Source organism: Solea solea, chromosome 18, assembly GCF_958295425.1.
Source record: "Solea solea chromosome 18, fSolSol10.1, whole genome shotgun sequence".
NCBI lineage: Eukaryota > Metazoa > Chordata > Actinopteri > Pleuronectiformes > Soleidae > Solea > Solea solea.
The window spans coordinates 14,199,959-14,216,317 of record NC_081151.1 but is presented as its reverse complement, the minus strand read 5'-3'; positions in this window follow the sequence as shown (position 1 = coordinate 14,216,317).

Genomic DNA, 16,359 nt, shown 5'->3' with positions numbered 1-16,359 from the left:
CCAGTCCCGCTGATGCTCCGAGACGAGGATGGCCAGTTGTTGGCCCAGGGTACGGTGAAACCTCTCCACCAAGCCGTCACTTTGAGGATGAAGGGGGGTGGTGCGCGTTTTGTGGATCCCCAGACGCTCGCACATGGAGGAGAAGACCTTCGACTCAAAGTTCCTCCCTTGATCACTGTGAAGGGTGTGGGGGGTCCCAAACCTGCTGAACATACCTCCCACCAGCGCATCAACCACCGTCTCAGCTTCTTGGTCCGGGAGAGCGTAGGCCTCTGGCCACTTGGTAAAGTAGTCCATCGCTGTGAGGATATAACGATTCCCTTTATCGGAGCGGGGAAGGGGGCCCACCACGTCCACCGCCACCCTCTCCATGGGGCTGCCCACAGTGGATTGCTGCAGGGGTGCGTGAGATCGATCCGGGGGGCCTTTACGTGCAGTACACGGGTCACATCTGCGACAGAAATCCTCCACATCTCTGCGGCACAGACTCCAATAAAAACTCTGCCGGAGGCGGCGAAGGGTCTTGGCTACTCCAAAGTGTCCTGACCCCGCTGCTCCATGGGTGGCTCCTAGCACCGTCTCCTGCATGCTCTTCGGGACCACCACCTGCCACCTTTTGTCTCCTGTAGCTGGCTCTGTCCAGGCTCTCTGCAGAACCCCCTGACTCAGGCGTAGCGCCCCAAACATAGACCACAGCCCTTTGGTGGTGAGCGAACCTCTTGCGATCTCCTCCCAAGGTGGCCGATGCTGCACCTCCACCCACTGCCGCACTGGCTGCAGGTCTGGATCTTGTTCCTGTCCTCGTTCACAATCCTCCAGGCTCACTTCCATTAAGCCTCGACAGACTACCACTTCCCCCTGCTCCTGCAACTCACGCTCCCGGGACTCCCTCCTCTCGCAGGGCTTGCAGTCCCCACCAGCGCAGGGGCGGCGAGAAAGGGCATCAGCATTGGTGTGACTGGTGCCCGCTCTGTGCTTAGTGGTGAAGTCGTACGACTGCAGCTCCTCTATCCACCTAGCTACCTGCCCCTCTGGTTCCCTGAAGTTCATTAGCCACTGCAAAGCTGCGTGGTCTGTCCGCAGCTCAAAGGGCCGGCCGGAGAGGTAGTACTTGAAGTGCCTGATCGAAAGCACCGCGGCCAGGAGCTCCCTGCGTGTCACGCAATAACGCCTTTCAGCCTTGTTAAAAGACTTGCTGAAATAGGCCACCACTCTCTCTCCGTCCAGCCCCCTCTGGGAAAGTACCCCGCCTGCCCCAGCGTTACTCGCATCCTTGTCCAAGATGAAAGGCAGGGACGGGTCGGCCGGGGCGAGCACTGGTGCTGTGCTTAAGGCTCTCTTCAGGTTGTTGAATGCCTCCCGACAATCCTCAGTCCACACAAAGTCCACGCCTTTTTCCAGCAGCTTGAAGAGGGGTGCTGCAACGCAGGAGAAACCCCGCACAAATCTCCGGTAGTACGAGGCCAGCCCTAGGAAGCTCTTCAGCAGCTTCTGGCTGTCAGGCGTCGGCCACTCCATCACTGCCTGCACTTTATCCGGCAGGGTGCCAAGCCCCTCTCCTCCCAATCTGTGGCCCAAGAAAGTAACTTCTCTCTGCATGAAGTGGCATTTTGCGGGATGAAGTTTCAAACCTGCTGCACGTACCTTCTCTAACACCAGCCGCAGGGAGCTCAACGCTGATCCAAATGTGGCACCATGGACCAGTATGTCGTCAAGATAGACCAGGCACTGCTGGCGGGGCACACCACTGAGCACTCGGTCCATGAGCCTGGAGAAGGTGGCTGGGGCATTACATAGCCCGAAAGGGAGAACTTTGAACTGCCACAATCCACGTCCGGTGCAAAATGCCGTCTTAGGTCTTGCCTCTGGGGCCAGTGGCACCTGGTGGTATCCGCTGCGGAGGTCCAGGGAGGTGAACCATGAGGAGCCAGTGACCAGATCCAGGGACTCGTCTATGCGCGGCAAGGGGTACGAATCCTTCCTAGTCACCGCATTCAGCTGCCTATATTCGAGGCACAGTCTCCAGCTACCTGTTTTCTTTGGCACCATGACTACAGCTGAAGACCAGGGGCTGTCAGACGGCTCAATGATGTTAGCCTACAAAAGGCTTGAGACGGCCTCCTCACATGCTTCTTGACGCGCCAACGGAAGGCGCCTGGGCCGGCACCTGATGGGCCGGGCATCTCCGGTATCGATCGAATGTTGCACCAGGTTCGTCCGTCCCACCTCCGCATCCGTCAGAGCAAAACTGTCCTGAAATTCCAATAACAGCTGCCACAACTGCTCTTGTTGCCAGGGAGTCAGACCAACCGAGTTCTTTCTCCAGATCTCTTCCAGGCACTGCAGTGGTCCTTCTCCTCCTCTCCGCTGCTCAGTGGACGAATGCTGAACTGAGGACCACATGTCGAGCCGGGCTGGAGCGGTTTCAGGCCAAGCGGACTGAGCAGGCAGGGTCGGGCTGGTTTCGCCTACAGATTCCACTGTGCTGACTGCTGGTGAGAATGGCCACACTGTCATCTTAGTCGGGAACGGGTTGCGGATCATTGTCACTGTCGAACCCCCACAGAACTTCACAGTGCCTGAACCAAAGTCCAGCCGACATCCTGTGGCCTCCAGGAAGTCCAAACCCAGAATACAAGGGTCCTGCACCACCGCCACACAGAATCTCTGCAACACCGACCACCCTCCCACGGACACTTCGAGCGTCACCAGTCCCCTCACAGGTGCCAGCTCACCAGTGACTGTTCGTAGCTGCGTCGCTGTCGTCTCCAGTCGGATCCCCTCCGGCAGCACATCCGGTCTCACCAACGTTACAGTAGATCCAGAATCGATCAGTGCAGTGCATGGCACGCCCCCCAATTTGACCTTGATGTAGCTGGACCCTCCACTGGTAGCTTGTCCCACAGCAACCAACAGCCCTCGTCCTGTACAGTCTGCTCCTCGTCCTGAACCCGAACCCGTCCTGGCCTCCGGAGAACGCTGCTTGGTCCACTTCGTCCGTGGTAACGGTGGTGAGAAACATGTAGGGGTAGGTACCAGTCTTGAGCCCGGCATATCCCCTTCTATGCGGACTCCTTGTCGTTTCCCGGCCGCTGGCGTGGGTTGGTGCATTCACGAGCCAGATGACCAGGCTGACCACACCCCCAGCAAACCCTGGGCCTCTGTGGGGGGCGGCGGGTTGCTTGCAGTGACACTGCTCTTATCAATTCGGTGATTTCTGTAGCCCATGCTGGTCTCTCTCCGGCTGTCGAGCTCTCTGTTGCGGCCCCTGTAGCGGCAAAACACGCACTCTTCCTGTTCTCCATAGCCCCAGCCCACACCGTCTCCCTCTCTGTCGCCATTTCCAAGGCCGCCTGTAGTGTTGGGGTGGAGCAGCTGTACCTGCACGCGTAGTTCGACTGGAGAAATAGCCCTGATAAATTGATCCCGTGCCAGCTCGCTCTGAACACTAGGGGGCATATGAGCATAGGCGCGGCGGGTCAGGCTCTCTACATCGTTGGCTACGGACCTCAGAGTTTCACCCTCCCTCCTGCAGCGATTACTCAGTTCGTTACGGAGAAGCCCAGGTTGATGGCACCGCCCAAACCGCCTCTCAAGCGCCCCCACTAGTGCCTCATAATCATGCCTGTCTTCCGGGGTGAGCAACAGGAGGCAGGACAAGGCGTCCCCAGTCAAACACAGAGCCAGCTGCATAGCTTTAGCTTCATCACTCCACTGCTCTGCAGCAGCCAACAGCATGAATTGAGCATGGAAAGCCTCCCAATCTGACTGACCTGAGTACTTGGGTGTCTTCACAGCCGTGAGCAACGCGGGACGCCGCGCGCCGCTCCTCTCCTCCATATACCGTTGTTCGGAACGCTGACGGCCACTGCCGGGGAGATCAAAGGCGCCAGCCGCCGCCGAGCCAGTCATGCCCGCGTCAGCGGCCAATTCAGCCACAGCTGCCCTCAGACGGTCCTTCGAGTCACGTAAATCCCTCCCGTACCTCTCGACCACGTCCTCCATCCGTCCATACGCTCCGTCCTCTTCCATGCTCTCCTTTTTTCCCTCTACGCCGCCGCCACTGCGGTAATCCATGACGAGCCGGCTAGCGGCTAACAGGCTAACGTTGGGCGAACACGCCGCTGCGAACGGATGCCGCCGGCTGGCGAGTCTGGTCCGAAAGCACTTCTGACACCAGTGTAACGCCGACACAAACAGGCTGGAGTCGCGTACTCTTTGTTTATGCCTTTATTGGCGTTATAGTTCGGCGAAGCCGTTAGCCACAGTAGCACAGTTCCAAAAAATGACAACAACAACACCACGGCTCGCTCGCTTCCGTGACTGCCGCGCACCCACCAATCAGCGTGCCGCATCGGCACCAAGCAACATGCGCCCCGCTGATTGGCCAAGGAACGACAAGTCTGTCACAGCATCCAGCTGGGTCGCTACAATATCGATATACGATATATATCCCGATATTTTTTCCGCAAAGTGAGAGCTGTGAAATGAAATGTTCAGTCAAAGTCAAAGCCAAATATGAGTAGTTTTGTTGAAAACTCACTACTCAAATAACAATAAAATGTTAACATAAACACTGTATAACAACAGGAGTGCCTTTTTTGAAATCAAAGCTCTGTAAGGTGCACATTTAAAATAAAATAAAATATATATCTTCAATAAAAATAGCCTATAAAATAAAATAGGCCAATCTTTTTCTAAAGTAAATATGAGAAAAGTACAATATCAACATTTTTTTTCATATTTTATTTTAACTTTTTAAACTTATACAACAGATAGAAAAAACGTACATACAAGAGGGTATACAGCACCTGAAATTGCTACATGAAGTAGTTTAAGCAATAAAAGAAGACAGTACAATAATCAAAGTAGTCCAGTGCCTCCTGTTCCATGGTTCCGTCAAGAGAATGAATAGAAAACAAAACACAAACTCACAAAAAAAAGAAAAAAAAAAACCCAGAGAGGAGGATCTAAAACCTTAGCCAGTACAGAGAAAACACATACAAAATGTCATACAAATACATAGCAGCCTTTCATATGTTGGTCATTTAGGTCTCATCAAGTAAAGCCAAAAATGGCTTCTACGCTTTCTCTTAATAGTTACATTACATTACATTACATGTCATTTAGCAGACGCTTTTATCCAAAGCGACTTACAATGGAATCAAGTACAATTAGCCAGGGGTGTGTCGTTTTTGTCAGGCTTCCTTCTTCTTACGAATGATAGGTGATGAGTTGATGGTGTAGAAAGAACCCCTCAGACACAAGACTCGTACCGAACAAAAGGGATTTTATTTGGTTAAGTCAAGCATCAGACCGAGCGCTGCAGCAGCCCGGGAGAATGTTCTTGCCGAATCTCCGAACAATTCTCCCTCAGAAAAGCAAACCTAACCTTATATAGATTCTCTAGCATTCCTATTTGCAGGGATCACATGTTTTGACCCCCGCCTTTCTCCTGTTTCTATAATGCAACAACTTGAAAAACAAGTCGGGTCCAGGTATACCATGCTGTCCCATGATCTTTAAATTGGACAATATCACCATTTAGTCAAACAATAGACATCTGTATTTCCTAACTAACCATATCCAAGACAGACCCTCAAGCTTCTTGTCCTATACAGGATGCCTATTGTACCACGTATGGCCTGACTTGTCATGTGTCCAAGAGACCCTCTTGTCTCATGTTTACTTATTAATGTCAATCATCAATACATTTAAGTATTAAACATTAGCTGTGTTAATGTGTTCTTCTTAGTTCATATGCTTCATCAGATACTACATTTCCCCCCTTCGGGACTCCATAGAGTCCCGAAATGCGACACGGCCAATCACAGTATGTTGACATGCGTGCCTGCTTGCTTCAACAAAATCCCTTCATTCAGTCTTTTATCTAACTTGAGAAACAGTTTGAAACTTCAATTTTAGGATCAGCTAATTGAGTAATTTTCTATTTGATGTCCTATTCGTACATTATTTTAACTATTTTAGACTAGGTGAACTAATCATCTATCTTAATTAAATCAAATTTGGCTACACTTAGCCACATCCGTCGATCTCCTTCCAGCCACACTCCTTTAAAGCAAATACTCTTCATGTGTGGGTGTAAGGGAACCCATGGATCAGCTGTTATCTCCCAATCAGAAAAACCACCCCTCCTAAAAGGTGGGAAAAAGACTAGGAGACCTTTTCTGGAATAAAATTGGAGAAACTCCCATCCTTGAGCCAATCAGGACAAGAAGTCTCCATTAAAGTTTAACAATTACCATCTAATTTTATGACCCTTTGCCAATTGGTCACATAATTCACACTTTCTCTATCAATGTTATCAAACAGTAATATTGATTTACAACAAAAAGATTTCAAACATCTATATCAGTGTCAGAGATTATGTCACAAAAGCAAAATTCAGGTTTCTGTATGTAAACCATTAACAATCATATCATTCCATGTGTTATTTGAACTTCAAACTTCAGTAGTGTTGCCTCCTAATACAATGTAATATAATGTAATGTCCAGAGTACGTTGAATCAGTGTATCCATACTGTCGTGTTCAGGGCCCCCAGTCCATTCTTTCCTTTGCTGCTGTTTTGAGCCGTTGCTCCCTTGTACTTGAAGATGTTCAAGTTTGAAAAACCATTCAAACCAGTTTGTTCGATTGACACAACGGCATGCTTCTTTAGCCTGGATTGCTGATGATGTTGGTCTCATCGCAGTACAGGATTCTTCTTTCACTGGCTCATTCCGCTTCTCTTTGGACCCTCTTCTGGTGCATGAGTTCACAGACAGCATGAGTCAACTTCCTTGACTTGAGCAAGGAAACCACCATCTTTTCTGAAAGTAAACAGACCTACAGCCAAGACTATGGATGGCAGTCAGCTAATGTGGGTTATTTGATAAAAACAATGCAATTGTGGGTCCTTTCAGCAGCAGTATTAGCATAGGTCGACCTGTTAGCATTTCATGCAGCATTAGCACTGGTGTGTATTAGCATGCAGTGACTCAACATACGTTCAATTCAGTGAAGTGTTAGTACACATTTCATTTAACTTAGTTGTCAACATTGCATCAATTCTCTTAAACCAAACCTTGACTTTGAATATGATATGATAGATACTTTCACATGTTGTTTGTTTCTTAGTTACCTTTATGATATTTAATACATGTCAACACAAATACTGACTCAGAAACAATCCATCCATTTTCACTGCTCCATCCTCCATGTGAGGATCGCAGAGGTGCTGTCCTAATCTGAGCTGACATAGGGCGATAGGTACACAATGGACAGTCAGTCCATCGCAGTGTCACATATAGACAAACAACCACTCACTCTCACACTCACACCTATAGTCAATTTAGAGCATCCAATCCACCTAATCCCCAACTCAGAGATTACATTTAGTTTAAATAATATTCAGTTCAAATCCAATATTCAATTCAAATCAAAAACATTTTTCATCAGTTTTTTTTTTTTTCTGCTCCAAGGTTGTCAGATGGTACTATAAGCCAATGACCAAAATGGTTCAGCACTATCACTATGTATTGTTTTATTGTTTCTAATGCCTACAGGGTTCATAATTAAATCCATCTAGAAATGAGATTCTCCGTGGACTACTTTTCATACAAAGCTTACAAATGTATAACATTTTTCCATGCACAAATTTCAATTACAAATGTATCTAATTTTGTTTCATCATCTCAAATGCAAGTTCATTCTTATAACTAATATTTAATTTATTTTTCCAAAACTGTTCCAAAAATGTATTTCCATTATTCCCCCCTCGCACAGACTTTAACTGTGCGAGTCCTAAACTAGATTTATCAATGACAAGTCACATTGAACTTAATTCCAATCCGCTAACATCTCGTTACATCATGTTACTTTAAACATAGTGTCGTGCAGGGAAACAACATACATATTGCAATGGGAGTTAATACTTCAATCAATTGCTCTTTTGAGATCAAATAATCTTTTATCATTGATTTATAGTCTTCATTGCTAACTCACCACTTTCCTTAATCAATAAATGTTCACATTTGATTGTCTAATAGTCTAATAATAGACATAAGCTTGTTCACAACACATTTCTTCCCAATTGATTAATGGAACTTTAGGCAGAAGCCAAATTTGGCATTTTGGTCGTCACTTTTTCAAAAGTTCCACCCTTGTATAAATATTCTCCCTTTAAATTTACTGAATTCACACCTTCACTTTGACCAGGCTGAGCTCCACAACCACGTTCCACACAATCAGGGTCAGTTTGTGAACTTGTGCAGTGTTTCACAATGTGTCCAGTTTCACCACATCCACAGCACACATCTGGTGTGGCAACATCATTTAAGTCATTGTTCATCGCTGTAAGTGACCTCGTCAACGTCACTGTCCATCACTGGAACTTGTGTCTTCTTGTCATGGTCTTTTCAACACCCAAAGCTGTATCTGTGCCAGCTTTCTTGTCATGGTCTCAATTCCCATCTCAAGGATATGTTCAGTTTTCAACACCTCTTGGTCTGTTGTAGAGGGAGATTCACACAGTAATGCTCTCCACATCATCTGTTGATAAGCGTTGAATTTAGTCTCTGCCTTGGGATTCACCATCCATTTCGGAATTTGGAATGCAGTAGATTCTCCACTGCTGCTGTTCCAAGACCTGGAGTCTCAAAGTGCCAAGCTTTTCTTTCACTATTTTCTCCTCATAAGTTCTCATTCACTCACTAGCCCCTTCATGAATGTCTGGCAGTCTGGAAGTCAGCCTCCCAAGGTCAAGTGTGTTATACATTACGACCCTCAGTGCCTTTAATCAAAATAGGATATTGACCCCAAGAAAGTCTATATGGTGGGTGCATGTTGGGTCTACATTTTAGATCATATCCGGGCTTTGAATGTAATTTCTTGCTGCAGCTTTCCCTGTTTGTTAGCCTGCAGTTTCCCAATTTATCTATCTACCTAGCCTTTCTCTGTAAAGTGTCATCCCGTGCTGTATAGCAATTTAGCATTTCTGTGTTTGGCCTTTTAGCATCACTGCAAAGATTTAGAATCAAACATTGTGACCTGTCACTTCTAGAGTTGAAGCAATCTGTTATTTCAGATTAGCATGTAGGACAATCAATAAGTTAAGGTGATTTTAGCTCTGTCTTTAAATCTAAATCTCCATTAATGTCGATGAACCCTATTGATACAGCCCTGCAGTCTTCAACAAGCTCTTCTGATTTTCTCCGTTTTGTTTTTATTTATTCATTTATTTTTATTTAATTTTTTACATCCATCACTATTCTCATATCATTTCTGTATTGTTGGCCCTCTGTCTTGAAGAAACCTATTATTACTAATTCTAGTCATCTTTTCTTTTGTTGTTTTCTACATTTGGCCTATGTTTGCTGATCTCTAATTCGGACTGTCATGTTCCCATACACATTTAAATCAAACATATCTCTTTTTGACCAGGCATTCTAATCCTGTATCTCTGAATGCCTTTCGTAAGGTCAGGATGCCTACTCCCCACACCAATGTCTGATGTCATATACATTGTTAATTTTTTCCAATATTTTTATATAAATCTTGAGATTTGTTACTTTGAACTTTTATTCATTATATTTTTCAATTTTACTGCTTCAGCAAAATACAATCAATTTCAGAAACATCCTAAATATCTGAATTCATCTACCAAATTTCAAATTTCTTTAGCCAAATCTAATTAGTAACTATCCACTTTTGAATTGTATGTGTGCAGTCTACATACAGTGGCTTTAATCCTGTTTCCTCCTACTTAGAGGAACCGGGGGAGATGACTGCATGTCAGAGAAAAAGATGATAGGGTTACATAGATAGCCCCACCTACTTTACACAGACTTCTCCAGTCTCATTTCTATCTCAGACAGCGAGGAGAACACTGCTCCAGGCCACGCCCAAAATCACAGAAATTGTGACTTTACATTAATTTTCCAGTTGCTATTTGCACCACTTTTCATCACTAAAACTTGAGTCACTTAACAGTGAGATTTTATTAATTTATCTTTCAATTGTATTCCAATCAGTTAATTACCATTGTATGTATCTTAACTTTACCTATAAAATTAATAAATGTCAACACCATCATAAACACCTTGAAGCAGAACACCATTTCCAGATTAGCACATTTGACTTTGTACTTTTTCATTCAAACATTGAAATTCAGATGGCAATGTTCAGTTGTAACATGGATGAGTTTGATTGGCAACACATTCTGGACAACTTTCAGCACAAACACATACTCTTCAAAACACTCTTCACATTACACCCAGAGACACACACACAGAATAGACTCTTATGTTTACACAGTTTTTCTCTTCCTTTTTTCTTTTCAGTCAGTCCGGTCCGTTAGTGTAGTCAGGGTAGTCAGTTCTCTATACCTATATTAAATGTATGTATGTTTGTATGTTTTCAGGAGATATTCAATTTGGGCAGTGCTTGTGTTTACTTAAGGCCTGAGAAGAGACAGAGCGTCCCCCATTTCTTCTCTGCCATGGGATCCCTGAAGAGAACATAGCGTCCTATGTCTCTCCTTATGACTTCTGATATCTCCTGAGCCTAATTCATGTGTCAAAATGTTGCTTCATACAGTCAAATATACTTTTAAAGAAGTCCATGAAGACATAAATGATTATTGATCACCCAAATTATTTCAGCCCTATAGTGACTGGAATATACATGTTACAGATTTATGTGTTAGTTAATGACCACTTCAGTAATGTTCTCATCACATCAACCACATCCACACAGCACACTCCTCTTCTCCTATTATGAAAATAAAAAACATTTCTAATGAAACATATTCATCTTATCTTATGCTCTGTGTTCCAGAGCAGATTTCACTGTTCATGTAATAAACCATTCACATACATGTACCCAACATCTCACAGACGATAACAGAATCCAAAAGCGCTTCGTATAATTTATCAGCTGGGGCTGTTAAAAGCACTCTTGAATAGCTCAAACAAACAATAGCCCATTCATTCTTTCACATTCACACTCCAATAAAACATACAACCACTTAGAACAAACTAACCATTTGTTTTGGTGTTGCCAAAGACTTAGTGTCTTGATCAGGGACACTTCGTCATCAACAATTACACAGCAAGACACAGAAACAAATTAAGATTTCACAACTAACTCTCCCCCACCAATACATCATCATCTCCATAGTGACAGGAAATCCTGCTCTTTTCAAAGAATAAAATCTCTCGGCTTGGCTTTTTCAGAAAAGCAGGCTCCTCCTCCTCTTGATCAGAACCTTTCTATTTAACCTAATTTAATAATTATTAATAATTTGTGTGTTGGTAGGTAATTTTGGTTACAAAACACCCAGTCACCATTATTTACTTTAATAAATGCGTTCATTTATTAGTACTGCTGCTTTCCTGTAGTCATTTATTTATCTATCGAATTTTTATTTTATTTCAAAACATACTAATCAAACCTTCAACCTATTCTTTAGTTCCCGCTCATTTCTTAAATTTTTCCTGACTAATTTGACAATGTGTGCGTGTGTGTGTGAATCTAGCCTGTAAAAGATTCAGCTCTCCCCAGCAGAGCAACGGTGCTCTCTTACCACAATGAATCAACTCTTAGAACCCGTTGTTCACTATTTCTTAATCCTATTATATCACTAGTTATAACCTAACCCACGATATAATAAATTAAAGCCAAAATACAAGCTCTGACTTACTTACTAACTTATTTTCCTTTATTTATATAAGTCTCTCCAACTCTTCAAGGGTCATCCACACCTAATTTGTCTCATGCAATTTCATGCAAACTACCAAACCCTTTTTCTCTACATTCATTTTTACCCTCTACGATCAGACATTAAATGAGATAATGCTCCAAACATGGTTTATCTTTTTATCACAAATGCATTTTTTTTCTTCTTTCCTCTGCGTTTCTTCTTTAAGACTAAACTAAATTATCTCCTTTGACTCTATTTTATTCAACTTTCTTTTGTTCTCTGCAATGTTATTTTGTATATTATATATATATATATATATATTAATTTTTTTTTATTCTTATTCCCCCAAATTCAATCTGGATTAATCTGGATTTTTCCTCATTTTATTTTTATTTTCTCCAATATTCTACCTACAATGTCTGCTAGCCAGACCATACTTTAAAACTAATTTTATTTACCAATGGATCCAATATAACAATCAAATCCCTAATAAATTTCAGTAATCGCTCATGAGATTGAAGACACCATCTCTCCCCCGCAGCCCTTCTGGCTTCAATGACCACATGTCAAAAATAGCTTTTCCTCCTCACACAAACTCTGAAGACGAGCTTATGTCCACACACACATAAAACAACACAAAGCCATGGCACACAAAGTAAAGCATCACAGAACAACACAAACCAACACAAGACAACACTTAATCCAAATTTTCAATTTTACCCAATCTCAATTTTTTAATTTCGATCTTAATCTTAATTTCAACACTTTCTTTTTATCTTTGTAAAACGTTTTCTCTTCTTCTCTTCCTCTGCGCGCAGTCATCTACGATCGATCCATTTATATACCGGTTTTTCCTACCGAATTTTGTTTCCACGATTATCTATCCTTGATAAACTTCTCCTCCATGCGTGCACGCTATTAACCTCAACTTTCATCATCTATTTTCATCTGCAGTCTCACTTCTTTGATTAAATAAACCCATGCATGGGATTTTCACTTCTTTCCTTTAGAGATTTTCCTTTTCTTCTCTTTAACTTAAGTTTTACAACTTCTAAGCTCAATTTTCACTTAGTAGAAGAATACCATGTCTTACAGTTTCTTTCGAAATCTGGCACCGCATATTCAACTTACTGTGTTGTTACTCATTAGCTGAATTTTCACGCTTTCCGCCCAAAGTACATGACTTACAGGTATTTCCTTGCAGTATACAAATAGTCTAGTCATCGCTACTCATTATTCTAACTTTTTTAATCTCTTTCTCTTTGACTATTATATAAAATGTTCACGCTTTCCGCCCAAAGTACATGACTTACAGGGACTTTATTCCCTTGCAGTATACAAATAGTCTAGTCATCGCTACTAATTATTCTAACTTTTTTAATCTCTTTCTCTTTGACTATTATATAAAATGTTCACGCTTTCCGCCCAAAGTACATGACTTACAGGGACTTTATTCCCTTGCAGTATACAAATAGTCTAGTCATCGCTACTCATTATTCTAACTTTTTTTAATCTCTTTCTCTTCGTAGAGGGGACCTACCTCCCCCCTTTTTTTATTTAGACCTAAATAAAAACAAATTTAGACGAGGCCTCCGCACCATCAACACACCGCAGCCCGTCCCCACACAAATGATTCTTTTCAGTGTGCCCACAGGACCGCCGCATACCAACAGCCAAATCAACAAACCCCCACTGGCTCCCACTGTGAGAAAAACACTCACCTTTTTAAATGCCGGCTGGGAGCGAGAGTGGGTCCACCTGAAGAGGCCGCTGGCGCCGCTGACCAGGAACAAAAATACCCCCCCGTTCGTGACGCCAAAATGTCGTTTTTGTCAGGCTTCCTTCTTCTTACGAATGATAGGTGATGAGTTGATGGTGTAGAAAGAACCCCTCAGACACAAGACTCGTACCGAACAAAAGGGATTTTATTTGGTTAAGTCAAGCATCAGACCGAGCGCTGCAGCAGCCCGGGAGAATGTTCTTGCCGAATCTCCGAACAATTCTCCCTCAGAAAAGCAAACCTAACCTTATATAGATTCTCTAGCATTCCTATTTGCAGGGATCACATGTTTTGACCCCCGCCTTTCTCCTGTTTCTATAATGCAACAACTTGAAAAACAAGTCGGGTCCAGGTATACCATGCTGTCCCATGATCTTTAAATTGGACAATATCACCATTTAGTCAAACAATAGACATCTGTATTTCCTAACTAACCATATCCAAGACAGACCCTCAAGCTTCTTGTCCTATACAGGATGCCTATTGTACCACGTATGGCCTGACTTGTCATGTGTCCAAGAGACCCTCTTGTCTCATGTTTACTTATTAATGTCAATCATCAATACATTTAAGTATTAAACATTAGCTGTGTTAATGTGTTCTTCTTAGTTCATATGCTTCATCAGATACTACAGGTGGAATCGAACTTGCGACCATGATGTCTTTGGTACACAAGGTAGGGTCTTAACCACTGAGCCACTCCACCAATAGTTTGGTTTATTCCCTCTACTAAGGCGAATCTGTTCCATCCTAGAAACACAAACCATTTCGTTGAGCCACATCTTAAAGCAAGGAGATGATGGAGACTTCCAGTTAAGTAAAATCAATCGCTACCATGCCTGTTTTGAGGGACTGCTTACAGTGGGAAGGGAGGGTCGATGTCCTTTCAGAGGAGCCAAAGATTGCCAGGTTACAGTCTGGTTGAATGTTGATTTTATATTGCTTAGAGAAACAATTAAATATGTCACTCCAAAAGTTGTCCAGTACTGGGCAGTACCAGAATAAATGTGAAAGCGAACCTTCGGCTGATTTGAATATTCTATTAAGTTTAATTTTGGAATAATGCAGTCTATGTATGACTTTAAATTGAATTAACCGATATCTAGAGTTTATAGAACAGTCCTGTATACCGGACAGGCCCTCCTCCCATACTTCATCTGACAGTGGAACTCCCTGTTCTTTTGCCCATGCCTCCCTGAGATGACTGGTACTCGCTGGGGTCTCAAAAGCAGTGATAAAGCGGGAAATCAAATGTTTGGAATTTGGTTGTAAGAGAAGTGTACCAAAAAAATTATGATTGTGTAGTCTATTTGGAAAATTAGAAACATGTTGCCTAACAAAATGTCTCACCTGTATATAACGATAAAAATGTGAATGAGGGAGGTGATATCTAGCCTGGAGCAGAGAGAAAGAAGCAAAACTGTTGTCTAAGTAAAAATCTAAAAAGCAACGCAGGCCCTTCTCCCTCCAATCCAAAAAAACCCCATCCGTCAATCCTGGTTTGAACAGGTGATTGCCTGTTATTGGGGCATTTACAGAAACATTTGGTAGTCCAAGGAATTTTTTTATTTGATTCAATATCTTCAAAGAATTATTAAGAACAAAATTGTAGCTAAATAACTTGTGAGACGGTTGTGCATTTGAAAAGAGCAACGCTGGGAGCGAGGTTTGTGACACAGACATGGATTAAATTTTTAGCCAGAGCGGAGTGGAACAGTCATCCCAAGGAGGACCCCACTGCCAGAAAGGGAGAGCCCTTGCATTTGCCGCCCAGTAATAATGTCTAAAAACAGGGAGGCCGAGACTTTTTTAATTCTTCTGCAGATGGGCTTTAGAAATACGAGGGGGTTTATCTGCTAATGATAGGACGGCTGAATCCAGTTGTTTAAAAAAAGATAATGGCAAATAAATAGGGAGGTTTTGAAGAAGATACAAAAATCTTGGAAGTGCAACCATTTTAACAGCATTGATGTGGCCAATCATTGAGAGAGGGAGCAACTTCCAGTTCCTAATATTAGCTTTTAGTTTATCCATCATATCCAAGAAATTCAATTTCAGTAAAAGTTTGGGGTTTTTGGAGATCTTAAGGCCAAGATATGTAATATGGGTAGTAACTAATTTAAATGTCAAAGATTTCAAGAAAGTAGGACACATGTTTGTCAATGGCATGAACTCACATTTGTCCCAGTTAATTGTATACCCAGACAATTTACTAAATGATTTTTAGTAACATTTACATTACCAAACTTTACCCCATGAACACCAGGGTGACCCCTTATGCCAATTGCAAGTGGTTCCAAGGTAATATCAAAAAGAAGAGGAGAAAGAGGGTCACCCTGCCTTACACCCCACTTTAACTCAAAAGGTTGGGATCTATCTGAATTAGTGAGAATTGAATATACTGGTTCAAGATCAATTATTTTCACCCATTCAATAAAATTATCCCCAAATCCAAATTGTTTTAGTGTCCTCAGCATGTAAGGCCATTCAATCTGATCGAATGCCTTCTGGGCGTCAAGAGATAAAACAGCAGCCTGTGTATTCTTCCCATGCACTGAGTATATAGTATTTAAAAGTAAACAGACAGTGCTAAAAGAAAACCGACCCGGGATAAATCCAGTCTGATTAGGGTGTACAATTGTGGAAAGGCCCGAATAGCATTCAAAAGGTCACTTATAGAAATTGGGGCCTCCATGTCATCTCTTGCTGTCCTATCTAATTGGGGAACATTTAAATTGGTTCCTAAATCCCTGAAGCAAGCATTTATCTCTCTCAGATTGGTTAGGAGTCCTGATTCCAGAGCCTGATTTGGACTTTATCCTGTGAATGGCCTGTTTAGCCCTTTCACCTCTAAGTTGGATAGCTAACAGTTTCTCT